We start from the raw sequence: 15,621 nt of genomic DNA on the forward strand, positions 1-15,621 counted from the left end.
TTTTGAACATAACAACACAAGAATTGTTATCTTCAAATAAAGGCCTCCTCCTCCCCTTCAGCCTTGCCTCTCCATCTCCAAAATTGGTGTCTTTACCAATCTTATGTGTCACTTATTGTAAATAGCAGCAAATACTAAAGTTCCTATAGCCTAGGACCTCATAATCCGGAAATCCAGTCAGTACAGAATTCTTTAAAAAATTGTTTCAAACCCCTGGCTATCAGATATCACATACTACTCTGGTACACAGAAGTAGAGACTGGTGACAAATTTACCAAAACCAAGTCCCTGTGGAGTCACTGGTTTCAAAGACTAAAAAAACACAGTGAACACCATCACTAAAATCAAATCAGATGACTTCCTAACCAGCAAATGGCGCCATACTATGACACCTACACAGAATTTTGAAAAAAGCAGACCTCTTTATTCCCAATACCTTTCAAGGTTATTGGTCTGTGGTATTTCTCCAAAACAAACATGATACCATCTCAGACCACAAAATTTTACCTTGAGAGAGAGGAGCAATAACATAAGCATTACATCTCTCTTTATTGCCCTGACCAAATCCAGCTAAAGGGACCTACCCTAAGTTATTCCACTTCACATGAAGCACCAATATCCAAGGAGGGCCCAGCAACTGAACCAAACAAACCACTTCTGACCAGACATCTCCATTGGAAATTAGATGAACATAATGGAAATGACACAGTGATATGATAGCAATCTCACCATATTACCAATGTAACTATAATGATTTGAGGTACATCTAACTTCAATGTAACAGAATAACATATAAAATATAGTAAAAGAATCTAGATAAAATCTCCATGATTATACACAGCCAATCAAAATCAAATGAGAGTACAACATTAACATGAAATGTGTGCAAGTATAAAACAAAATTGAAAACTATACCAAAAAATCCCAACTTTTTTACAGTAAACAGGAAAACACAGAATTAATTCACCCAGAAGTGTATACCCCTTTACAAGCACTTTTTTTTTTACAAAATTTATTGATTCTATAGTACAACACATGATAGCTACGCATTGGAAAACGTACAAGGTCTGGATATCCTAAGTCTACACAATTTATCATCACACAAAAGCTCTCAAAATCTGCTTCAGTCCTGGTTCTTTATCTAAACCTATGGCACCACTACGGGCATTGGCTTTAAGCCCAATATACATATGAGTCTCCAACCATTTGTAAAACAGCTCTTGGAATATTAGGTGAGTAAATAATGCTACTTCTATTATATTTGTCAGATAGTGGGTACATGAAGAATTTGGAAAAAAAGATAGCGAGCTATGGGAAACTTAATAGATAAGACATTTGAACATAACAACACAAGAATTGTTATCTTCAAATAAAGGCCTCCTCCTCCCCTTCAGCCTTTCCTCTCCATCTCCAAAATTGGTGTCTTTACCAATTCTTTGCGTTACTTATTATAAAAATCAGCAGACAGTAAAGTTCCCATAGCCTAAGACCTCATTATCCAGGAAATCAGTCAGTCCAGAATTCTTAAAAAAATTGTTTCAAATCCCTGCCTATGAGATATCACATTCTACTCTGGGACAAATTAGTAGAGACTGGTGGCAAATTTAATCAAAAAACAAGTCCCTATGGAGTCACTGGCTTCAAAGACTAAAATAACATAATGAACACCATCATGTAAAATAAACTCATATGACTTCCTAACAAGCAAATGGTGCCATACCACGACACCTACATGGAATTTTGAAAAAAAAAAATGTCTCTATTCCCAATACCTTCCTATGGGAAACTTACTAGATAAGACTTTTGAACATAACAACACAAGAATTGTTATCTTCAGATAAAGGCCTCCTCCTCCCCTTCAGCCTTGCCTCTCCATCTCCAAAATTGGTGTCTTTACCAATCTTATGTGTCACTTATTGTAAATAGCAGCAAATACTATAGTTCCTATAGCCTAGGACCTTATAATCCTGAAATCCAGTCAGTACAGAATTCTTAAAAAAATAGTTTCAAACCCCTGGCTATCAGATATCACATACTACTCTGGTACATAGAAGTAGAGACTGGTGACAAATTTACCAAAATCAAGTCCCTGTGGAGTCACTGGTTTCAAAGACTAAAAAAACACAGTGAACACCATCACTAAAATCAAATCAGATGACTTCCTAACCAGCAAATGGCGCCATACTATGACACCTACACAGAATTTTGAAAAAAGCAGACCTCTTTATTCCCAATACCTTTCAAGGTTATTGGTCTGTGGTATTTCTCCAAAACAAACATGATACCATCTCAGACCACAAAATTTTACCTTGAGAGAGAGGAGCAATAACATAAGCATTACATCTCTCTTTATTGCCCTGACCAAATCCAGCTAAAGGGACCTACCCTAAGTTATTCCACTTCACATGAAGCACCAATATCCAAGGAGGGCCCAGCAACTGAACCAAACAAACCACTTCTGACCAGACATCTCCATTGGAAATTAGATGAACATAATGGAAATGACACAGTGATATGATAGCAATCTCACCATATTACCAATGTAACTATAATGATTTGAGGTACATCTAACTTCAATGTAACAGAATAACATATAAAATATAGTAAAAGAATCTAGATAAAATCTCCATGATTATACACAGCCAATCAAAATCAAATGAGAGTACAACATTAACATGAAATGTGTGCAAGTATAAAACAAAATTGAAAACTATACCAAAAAATCCCAACTTTTTTACAGTAAACAGGAAAACACAGAATTAATTCACCCAGAAGTGTATACCCCTTTACAAGCACTTTTTTTTTTACAAAATGTATTGATTCTATAGTACAACACATGATAGCTACGCATTGGAAAACGTACAAGGTCTGGATATCCTAAGTCTACACAATTTATCATCACACAAAAGCTCTCAAAATCTGCTTCAGTCCTGGTTCTTTATCTAAACCTATGGCACCACTACAGGCATTGGCTTTAAGCCCAATATACATATGAGTCTCCAACCATTTGTAAAACAGCTCTTGGAATATTAGGTGAGTAAATAATGCTACTTCTATTATATTTGTCAGATAGTGGGTACATGAAGAATTTGGAAAAAAAGATAGCGAGCTATGGGAAACTTAATAGATAAGACATTTGAACATAACAACACAAGAATTGTTATCTTCAAATAAAGGCCTCCTCCTCCCCTTCAGCCTTTCCTCTCCATCTCCAAAATTGGTGTCTTTACCAATTCTTTGCGTTACTTATTATAAAAATCAGCAGACAGTAAAGTTCCCATAGCCTAAGACCTCATTATCCAGGAAATCAGTCAGTCCAGAATTCTTAAAAAAATTGTTTCAAATCCCTGCCTATGAGATATCACATTCTACTCTGGGACAAATTAGTAGAGACTGGTGGCAAATTTAATCAAAAAACAAGTCCCTATGGAGTCACTGGCTTCAAAGACTAAAATAACATAATGAACACCATCATGTAAAATAAACTCATATGACTTCCTAACAAGCAAATGGTGCCATACCACGACACCTACATGGAATTTTGAAAAAAAAATATGTCTCTATTCCCAATACCTTCCTATGGGAAACTTACTAGATAAGACTTTTGAACATAACAACACAAGAATTGTTATCTTCAGATAAAGGCCTCCTCCTCCCCTTCAGCCTTGCCTCTCCATCTCCAAAATTGGTGTCTTTACCAATCTTATGTGTCACTTATTGTAAATAGCAGCAAATACTATAGTTCCTATAGCCTAGGACCTTATAATCCTGAAATCCAGTCAGTACAGAATTCTTAAAAAAATAGTTTCAAACCCCTGGCTATCAGATATCACATACTACTCTGGTACATAGAAGTAGAGACTGGTGACAAATTTACCAAAATCAAGTCCCTGTGGAGTCACTGGTTTCAAAGACTAAAAAAACACAGTGAACACCATCACTGAAATCAAATCAGATGACTTCCTAACCAGCAAATGGCGCCATACTATGACACCTACACAGAATTTTGAAAAAAGCAGACCTCTTTATTCCCAATACCTTTAAAGGTTATTGGTCTGTGGTATTTCTCCAAAACAAACATGATACCATCTCAGACCACACAATTTTACCTTGAGAGAGAGGAGCAATAACATAAGCATTACATCTCTCTTTATTGCCCTGACCAAATCCAGCTAAAGGGACCTACCCTAAGTTATTCCACTTCACATGAAGCACCAATATCCAAGGAGGGCCCAGCAACTGAACCAAACAAACCACTTCTGACCAGACATTTCCATTGGAAATTAGATGAACATAATGGAAATGACACAGTGATATTATAGCAATCTCACCATATTACCAATGTAACTATAATGATTTGAGGTACATCTAACTTCAATGTAACAGAATAACATATAAAATATAGTAAAAGAATCTAGATAAAATCTCCATGATTATACACAGCCAATCAAAATCAAATGAGAGTACAACATTAACATGAAATGTGTGCAAGTATAAAACAAAATTGAAAACTATACCAAAAAATTTCCAACTTTTTTACAATAAACAGGAAAACACAGAATTAATTCACCCAGAAGTGTATACCCCTTTACAAGCACTTTTTTTTACAAAATGTATTGATTCTATAGTACAACACATGATAGCTACGCATTGGAAAACGTACAAGGTCTGGATATCCTAAGTCTACACAATTTATCATCACACCAAAGCTCTCAAAATCTGCTTCAGTCCTGGTTCTTTATCTGAACCTATGGCACCACTACAGGCATTGGCTTTAAGCCCAATATACATATGAGTCTCCAAACATTTGTAAAACAGCTCTTGGAATATTAGGTGAGTAAATAATGCTACTTCTATTATATTTGTCAGATAGTGGGTACATGAAGAATTTGGAAAAAAAGATAGCGAGCTATGGGAAACTTACTAGATAAGACTTTTGAACATAACAACACAAGAATTGTTATCTTCAAATAAAGGCCTCCTCCTCCCCTTCAGCGTTTCCTCTCCATCTCAAAAATTGGTGTCTTTACCAATTCTTTGCGTTACTTATTATAAAAATCAGCAGACAGTAAAGTTCCCATAGCCTAAGACCTCATCATCCAGGAAACCAGTCAGTCCAGAATTCTTAAAAAAATAGTTTCAAATCCCTGCCTATGAGATATCACATACTACTCTGGGACAAATAAGTAGAGACTGGTGGCAAATTTAATCAAAAAACAAGCCCCTATGGAGTCACTGGCTTCAAAGACTAAAATAACATAATGAACAACATCATGTAAAATAAACCCATATGACTTCCTAACAAGCAAATGGTGCCATACCACGACACCTACATGGAATTTTGAAAAAAAAATATGTCTCTATTCCCAATACCTTCCTATGGGAAACTTACTAGATAAGACTTTTGAACATAACAACACAAGAATTGTTATGTTCAAATAAAGGCCTCCTCCTCCCCTTCAGCCTTGCCTCTCCATCTCCAAAATTGGTGTCTTTACCAATCTTATGTGTCACTTATTGTAAATAGCAGCAAATACTAAAGTTCCTATAGCCTAGGACCTCATAATCCGGAAATCCAGACAGTACAGAATTCTTAAAAAAATAGTTTCAAACCCCAGGCTATCAGATATCACATACTACTCTGGTACATAGAAGTAGAGACTGGTGACAAATTTACCAAAACCAAGTCCCTGTGGAGTCACTGGTTTCAAAGACTAAAAAAACACAGTGAACACCATCACTAAAATCAAATCAGATGACTTCCTAACCAGCAAATGGCGCCATACTATGACACCTACACAGAATTTTGAAAAAAGCAGACCTCTTTATTCCCAATACCTTTCAAAGTTATTGGTCTGTGGTATTTCTCCAAAACAAACCTGATACCATCTCAGACCACACAATTTTACCTTGAGAGAGAGGAGCAATAACATAAGCATTACATCTCTCTTTATTGCCCTGACCAAATCCAGCTAAAGGGACCTACCCTAAGTTATTCCACTTCACATGAAGCACCAATATCCAAGGAGGGCCCAGCAACTGAACCAAACAAACCACTTCTGACCAGACATCTCCATTGGAAATTAGATGAACATAATGGAAATGACACAGTGATATGATAGCAATCTCACCATATTACCAATGTAACTATAATGATTTGAGGTACATCTAACTTCAATGTAACAGAATAACATATAAACTATAGTAAAAGAATCTAGATAAAATCTCCATGATTATACACAGCCAATCAAAATCAAATGAGAGTACAACATTATCATGAAATGTGTGCAAGTATAAAACAAAATTGAAAACGATACCAAAAAATCCCAACTTTTTTACAGTAAACAGGAAAACACAGAATTAATTCACCCAGAAGTGTATACCCCTTTACAAGCACTTTTTTTTTTACAAAATGTATTGATTCTATAGTACAACACATGATAGCTACGCATTGGAAAACGTACAAGGTCTGGATATCCTAAGTCTACACAATTTATCATCACACAAAAGCTCTCAAAATCTGCTTCAGTCCTGGTTCTTTATCTAAACCTATGGCACCACTACAGGCATTGGCTTTAAGCCCAATATACATATGAGTCTCCAACCATTTGTAAAACAGCTCTTGGTATATTAGGTGAGTAAATAATGCTACTTCAATTATATTTGTCAGATAGTGGGTACATGAAGAATTTGGAAAAAAAGATAGCGAGCTATGGGAAACTTACTAGATAAGACTTTTGAACATAACAACACGAGAATTGTTATCTTCAAATAAAGGCCTCCTCCTCCCCTTCAGCCTTTCCTCTCCATCTCCAAAATTGGTGTCTTTACCAATTCTTTGCGTTACTTATTATAAAAATCAGCAGACAGTAAAGTTCCCATAGCCTAAGACCTCATCATCCAGGAAACCAGTCAGTCCAGAATTCTTAAAAAAATAGTTTCAAATCCCTGCCTATGAGATATCACATACTACTCTGGGACAAATAAGTAGAGACTGGTGGCAAATTTAATCAAAACACAAGTCCCTATGGAGTCACTGGCTTCAAAGACTAAAATAACATAATGAACACCATCATGTAAAATAAACTCATATGACTTCCTAACAAGCAAATGGTGCCATACCACGACACCTACATGGAATTTTGAAAAAAAAAATATGTTTCTATTCCCAATACCTTCCTATGGGAAACTTACTACATAAGACTTTTGAACATAACAACACAAGAATTGTTATCTTCAAATAAAGGCCTCCTCCTCCCCTTCAGCCTTGCCTCTCCATCTCCAAAATTGGTGTCTTTACCAATCTTATGTGTCACTTATTGTAAATAGCAGCAAATACTAAAGTTCCTATAGCCTAGGACCTCATAATCCGGAAATCCAGTCAGTACAGAATTCTTAAAAAAATTGTTTCAAACCCCTGGCTATCAGATATCACATACTACTCTGGTACACAGAAGTAGAGACTGGTGACAAATTTACCAAAACCAAGTCCCTGTGGAGTCACTGGTTTCAAAGACTAAAAAAACACAGTGAACACCATCACTAAAATCAAATCAGATGACTTCCTAACCAGCAAATGGCGCCATACTATGACACCTACACAGAATTTTGAAAAAAGCAGACCTCTTTATTCCCAATACCTTTCAAGGTTATTGGTCTGTGGTATTTCTCCAAAACAAACATGATACCATCTCAGACCACAAAATTTTACCTTGAGAGAGAGGAGCAATAACATAAGCATTACATCTCTCTTTATTGCCCTGACCAAATCCAGCTAAAGGGACCTACCCTAAGTTATTCCACTTCACATGAAGCACCAATATCCAAGGAGGGCCCAGCAACTGAACCAAACAAACCACTTCTGACCAGACATCTCCATTGGAAATTAGATGAACATAATGGAAATGACACAGTGATATGATAGCAATCTCACCATATTACCAATGTAACTATAATGATTTGAGGTACATCTAACTTCAATGTAACAGAATAACATATAAAATATAGTAAAAGAATCTAGATAAAATCTCCATGATTATACACAGCCAATCAAAATCAAATAAGAGTACAACATTAAAATGAAATGTGTGTAAGCATAAAACAAAATTGAAAACTATACCAAAAAATCCCAACTTTTTTACAGTAAACAGGAAAACACAGAATTAATTCACCCAGAAGTGTATACCCCTTTACAAGCACTTTTTTTTAACAAAATGTATTGATTCTATAGTACAACACATGATAGCTACGCATTGGAAAACGTACAAGGTCTGGATATCCTAAGTCTACACAATTTATCATCACACAAAAGCTCTCAAAATCTGCTTCAGTCCTGGTTCTTTATCTAAACCTATGGCACCACTACAGGCATTGGCTTTAAGCACAATATACATATGAGTCTCCAACCATTTGTAAAACAGCTCTTGGTATATTAGGTGAGTAAATAATGCTACTTCAATTAAATTTGTAAGATAGTGGGTACATGAAGTATTTGGAAAAAAAGATAGCGAGCTATGGGAAACTTACTAGATAAGACTTTTGAACATAACAACACAAGAATTGTTATCTTCAAATAAAGGCCTCCTCCCCCCCTTCAGCCTTTCCTCTCCATCTCCAAAATTGGTGTCTTTACCAATTCTTTGCGTTACTTATTATAAAAATCAGCAGACAGTAAATTTCCCATCGCCTAAGACCTCATCATCCAGGAAACCAGTCAGTCCAGAATTCTTAAAAAAATAGTTTCAAATCCCTGCCTATGAGATATCACATACTACTCTGGGACAAATAAGTAGAGACTGGTGGCAAATTTAATAAAAAAACAAGTCCCTATGGAGTCACTGGCTTCAAAGACTAAAATAACATAATGAACACAATCATGTAAAATAAACTCATATGACTTCCTAACAAGCAAATGGTGCCATACCACGACACCTACATGGAATTTTGAAAAAAAAATATGTCTCTATTCCCAATACCTTCCTATGGGAAACTTACTAGATAAGACTTTTGAACATAACAACACAAGAATTGTTATCTTCAAATAAAGGCCTCCTCCTCCCCTTCAGCCTTGCCTCTCCATCTCCAAAATTGGTGTCTTTACCAATCTTATGTGTCACTTATTGTAAATAGCAGCAAATACTAAAGTTCCTATAGCCTAGGACCTCATAATCCGGAAATCCAGTCAGTACAGAATTCTTAAAAAAATAGTTTCAAACACCTGGCTATCAGATATCACATACTACTCTGGTACACAGAAGTAGAGACTGGTGACAAATTTACCAAAACCAAGTCCCTGTGGAGTCACTAGTTTCAAAGACTAAAAAAAAAACAGTGAACACCATCACTAAAATAAAATCAGATGACTTCCTAACCAGCAAATGGCGCCATACTATGACACCTACACAGAATTTTGAAAAAAGCAGACCTCTTTATTCCCAATACCTTTTAAGGTTATTGGTCTGTGGTATTTCTCCAAAACAAACATGATACCATCTCAGACCACACAATTTTACCTTCAGAGAGAGGAGCAATAACATAAGCATTACATCTCTCTTTATTGCCCTGACCAAATCCAGCAAAAGGGACCTACCCTAAGTTATTCCACTTCACATGAAGCACCAATATCCAAGGAGGGCCCAGCAACTGAACCAAACAAACCACTTCTGACCAGACATCTCCATTGGAAATTAGATGAACATAATGGAAATGACACAGTGATATGATAGCAATCTCACCATATTACCAATGTAACTACTATGATTTGAGGTACATCTAACTTCAATGTAACAGAATAACATATAAAATATAGTAAAATAATCTAGATAAAATCTCCATGATTATACACAGCCAATCAAAATCAAATGAGAGTACAACATTAACATGAAATGTGTGCAAGTATAAAACAAAATTGAAAACTATACCAAAAAATGTCCAACTTTTTTACAATAAACAGGAAAACACAGAATTAATTCACCCAGAAGTGTATACCCCTTTACAAGCACTTTTTTTTAACAAAATGTATTGATTCTATAGTACAACACATGATAGCTACGCATTGGAAAACGTACAAGGTCTGGATATCCTAAGTCTACACAATTTATCATCACTCAAAAGCTCTCAAAATCTGCTTCAGTCCTGGTTCTTTATCTAAACCTATGGCACCACTACAGGCATTGGCTTTAAGCACAATATACATATGAGTCTCCAACCATTTGTAAAACAGCTCTTGGTATATTAGGTGAGTAAATAATGCTACTTCAATTAAATTTGTAAGATAGTGGGTACATGAAGTATTTGGAAAAAAAGATAGCGAGCTATGGGAAACTTACTAGATAAGACTTTTGAACATAACAACACAAGAATTGTTATCTTCAAATAAAGGCCTCCTCCCCCCCTTCAGCCTTTCCTCTCCATCTCCAAAATTGGTGTCTTTACCAATTCTTTGCGTTACTTATTATAAAAATCAGCAGACAGTAAATTTCCCATCGCCTAAGACCTCATCATCCAGGAAACCAGTCAGTCCAGAATTCTTAAAAAAATAGTTTCAAATCCCTGCCTATGAGATATCACATACTACTCTGGGACAAATAAGTAGAGACTGGTGGCAAATTTAATAAAAAAACAAGTCCCTATGGAGTCACTGGCTTCAAAGACTAAAATAACATAATGAACACAATCATGTAAAATAAACTCATATGACTTCCTAACAAGCAAATGGTGCCATACCACGACACCTACATGGAATTTTGAAAAAAAAATGTCTCTATTCCCAATACCTTCCTATGGGAAACTTACTAGATAAGACTTTTGAACATAACAACACAAGAATTGTTATCTTCAAATAAAGGCCTCCTCCTCCCCTTCAGCCTTGCCTCTCCATCTCCAAAATTGGTGTCTTTACCAATCTTATGTGTCACTTATTGTAAATAGCAGCAAATACTAAAGTTCCTATAGCCTAGGACCTCATAATCCGGAAATCCAGTCAGTACAGAATTCTTAAAAAAATAGTTTCAAACACCTGGCTATCAGATATCACATACTACTCTGGTACACAGAAGTAGAGACTGGTGACAAATTTACCAAAACCAAGTCCCTGTGGAGTCACTAGTTTCAAAGACTAAAAAAAAAACAGTGAACACCATCACTAAAATAAAATCAGATGACTTCCTAACCAGCAAATGGCGCCATACTATGACACCTACACAGAATTTTGAAAAAAGCAGACCTCTTTATTCCCAATACCTTTTAAGGTTATTGGTCTGTGGTATTTCTCCAAAACAAACATGATACCATCTCAGACCACACAATTTTACCTTCAGAGAGAGGAGCAATAACATAAGCATTACATCTCTCTTTATTGCCCTGACCAAATCCAGCAAAAGGGACCTACCCTAAGTTATTCCACTTCACATGAAGCACCAATATCCAAGGAGGGCCCAGCAACTGAACCAAACAAACCACTTCTGACCAGACATCTCCATTGGAAATTAGATGAACATAATGGAAATGACACAGTGATATGATAGCAATCTCACCATATTACCAATGTAACTACTATGATTTGAGGTACATCTAACTTCAATGTAACAGAATAACATATAAAATATAGTAAAATAATCTAGATAAAATCTCCATGATTATACACAGCCAATCAAAATCAAATGAGAGTACAACATTAACATGAAATGTGTGCAAGTATAAAACAAAATTGAAAACTATACCAAAAAATGTCCAACTTTTTTACAATAAACAGGAAAACACAGAATTAATTCACCCAGAAGTGTATACCCCTTTACAAGCACTTTTTTTTACAAAATGTATTGATTCTATAGTACAACACATGATAGCTACGCATTGGAAAACGTACAAGGTCTGGATATCCTAAGTCTACACAATTTATCATCACACAAAAGCTCTCAAAATCTGCTTCAGTCCTGGTTCTTTATCTAAACCTATGGCACCACTACAGGCATTGGCTTTAAGCCCAATATACATATGAGTCTCCAACCATTTGTAAAACAGCTCTTGGTATATTAGGTGAGTAAATAATGCTACTTCAATTATATTTGTCAGATAGTGGGTACATGAATAATTTGGAAAAAAAGATAGCGAGCTATGGGAAACTTACTAGATAAGACTTTTGAACATAACAGCACAAGAATTGTTATCTTCAAATAAAGGCCTCCTCCTCCCCTTCAGCCTTTCCTCTCCATCTCCAAAATTGGTGTCTTTACCAATTCTTTGCGTTACTTATTATAAAAATCAGCAGACAGTAAAGTTCCCATAGCCTAAGACCTCACCATGGAGGAAACCAGTCAGTCCAGAATTCTTAAAAAAATAGTTTCAAATCCCTGCCTATGAGATATCACATACTACTCTGGGACAAATAAGTAGAGACTGGTGGAAATTTAATCAAAAAACAAGTCCCTATGGAGTCACTGGCTTCAAAGACTAAAATAACATAATGAACACCATCATGTAAAATAAACTCATATGACTTCCTAACAAGCAAATGGTGCCATACCATGACACCTACATGGAATTTTGAAAAAAAAATATGTCTCTATTCCCAATACCTTCCTATAGGAAACTTACTAGATAAGACTTTTGAACATAACAACACAAGAATTGTTATGTTCAAATAAAGGCCTCCTCCTCCCCTTCAGCCTTGCCTCTCCATCTCCAAAATTTGTGTCTTTACCAATTTTTTGTGTCACTTATTGTAAATAGCAGCAAATACTAAAGTTCCTATAGCCTAGGACCTCATAATCCGGAAATCCAGTCAGTACAGAATTCTTAAAAAAATAGTTTCAAACCCCTGGCTATCAGATATCACATACTACTCTGGTACACAGAAGTAGAGACTGGTGACAAATTTACCAAAACCAAGTCCCTGTGGAGTCACTGGTTTCAAAGACTAAAAAAACACAGTGAACACCATCACTAAAATCAAATCAGGTGACTTCCTAACCAGCAAATGGCGCCATACTATGACACCTACACAGAATTTTGAAAAAAGCAGACCTCTTTATTCCCAATACGTTTCAAGGTTATTGGTCTGTGGTATTTCTCCAAAACAAACCTGATACCATCTCAGACCACACAATTTTACCTTGAGAGAGAGGAGCAATAACATAAGCATTACATCTCTCTTTATTGCCCTGACCAAATCCAGCTAAAGGGACCTACCCTAAGTTATTCCACTTCACATGAAGCACCAATATCCAAGGAGGGCCCAGCAACTGAACCAAACAAACCACTTCTGACCAGACATCTCCATTGGAAATTAGATGAACATAATGGAAATGACACAGTGATATGATAGCAATCTCACCATATTACCAATGTAACTATAATGATTTGAGGTACATCTAACTTCAATGTAACAGAATAACATATAAAATATAGTAAAATAATCTAGATAAAATCTCCATGATTATACATAGCCAATCAAAATCAAATGAGAGTTCAACATTAACATGAAATGTGTGCAAGTATAAAACAAAATTGAAAACTATACCAAAAAATCCCAACTTTTTTACAATAAACAGGAAAACACAGAATTAATTCACCCAGAAGTGTATACCCCTATACAAGCACTTTTTTTTTTCCAAAATGTATTGATTCTATAGTACAACACATGATAGCTACGCATTGGAAAACGTACAAGGTCTGGATATCCTAAGTCTACACAATTTATCATCACACAAAAGCTCTCAAAATCTGCTTCAGTCCTGGTTCTTTATCTAAACCTATGGCACCACTACAGGCATTGGCTTTAAGCCCAATATACATATGAGTCTCCAACCATTTGTAAAACAGCTCTTGGAATATTAGGTGAGTAAATAATGCTACTTCTATTATATTTGTCAGATAGTGGGTACATGAAGAATTTGGAAATAAAGATAGCGAGCTATGGGAAACTTACTAGATAAGACTTTTAAACATAACAACACAAGAATTGTTATCTTCAAATAAAGGCCTCCTCCTCCCCTTCAGCCTTTCCTCTCCATCTCCAAAATTGGTGTCTTTACCAATTCTTTGCGTTACTTATTATAAAAATCAGCAGACAGTAAAGTTCCCATAGCCTAAGACCTCACCATGGAGGAAACCAGTCAGTCCAGAATTCTTAAAAAAATAGTTTCAAATCCCTGCCTATGAGATATCACATACTACTCTGGGACAAATAAGTATAGACTGGTGGAAATTTAATCAAAAAACAAGTCCCTATGGAGTCACTGGCTTCAAAGACTAAAATAACATAATGAACACCATCATGTAAAATAAACTCATATGACTTCCTAACAAGCAAATGGTGCCATACCACGACACCTACATGGAATTTTGAAAAAAAAATATGTCTCTATTCCCAATACCTTCCTATAGGAAACTTACTAGATAAGACTTTTGAACATAACAACACAAGAATTGTTATGTTCAAATAAAGGCCTCCTCCTCCCCTTCAGCCTTGCCTCTCCATCTCCAAAATTTGTGTCTTTACCAATTTTTTGTGTCACTTATTGTAAATAGCAGCAAATACTAAAGTTCCTATAGCCTAGGACCTCATAATCCGGAAATCCAGTCAGTACAGAATTCTTAAAAAAATAGTTTCAAACCCCTGGCTATCAGATATCACATACTACTCTGGTACACAGAAGTAGAGACTGGTGACAAATTTACCAAAACCAAGTCCCTGTGGAGTCACTGGTTTCAAAGACTAAAAAAACACAGTGAACACCATCACTAAAATCAAATCAGGTGACTTCCTAACCAGCAAATGGCGCCATACTATGACACCTACACAGAATTTTGAAAAAAGCAGACCTCTTTATTCCCAATACCTTTCAAGGTTATTGGTCTGTGGTATTTCTCCAAAACAAACCTGATACCATCTCAGACCACACAATTTTACCTTGAGAGAGAGGAGCAATAACATAAGCATTACATCTCTCTTTATTGCCCTGACCAAATCCAGCTAAAGGGACCTACCCTAAGTTATTCCACTTCACATGAAGCACCAATATCCAAGGAGGGCCCAGCAGCTGAACCAAACAAACCACTTCTGACCAGACATCTCCATTGGAAATTAGATGAACATAATGGAAATGACACAGTGATATGATAGCAATCTCACCATATTACCAATGTAACTATAATGATTTGAGGTACATCTAACTTCAATGTAACAGAATAACATATAAAATATAGTAAAATAATCTAGATAAAATCTCCATGATTATACACAGCCAATCAAAATCAAATGAGAGTACAACATTAACATGAAATGTGTGCAAGTATAAAACAAAATTGAAAACTATACCAAAAAATCCCAACTTTTTTACAGTAAACAGGAAAACACAGAATTAATTCACCCAGAAGTGTATACCCCTTTACAAGCACTTTTTTTTTAATAAAATGTATTGATTCTATAGTACAACACATGATAGCTACGCATTGGAAAACGTACAAGGTCTGGATATCCTAAGTCTACACAATTTATCATCACACAAAAGCTCTCAAAATCTGCTTCAGTCCTGGTTCTTTATCTAAACCTATGGCACCACTACAGGCATTGGCTATAAGCCCAATATACATATGAGTCTCCAACCATTTGTAAAACAG

This window comes from Rhinoderma darwinii, chromosome 2 (assembly GCF_050947455.1).
Source record: "Rhinoderma darwinii isolate aRhiDar2 chromosome 2, aRhiDar2.hap1, whole genome shotgun sequence".
NCBI classification, from domain to species: Eukaryota; Metazoa; Chordata; class Amphibia; order Anura; family Rhinodermatidae; genus Rhinoderma; species Rhinoderma darwinii.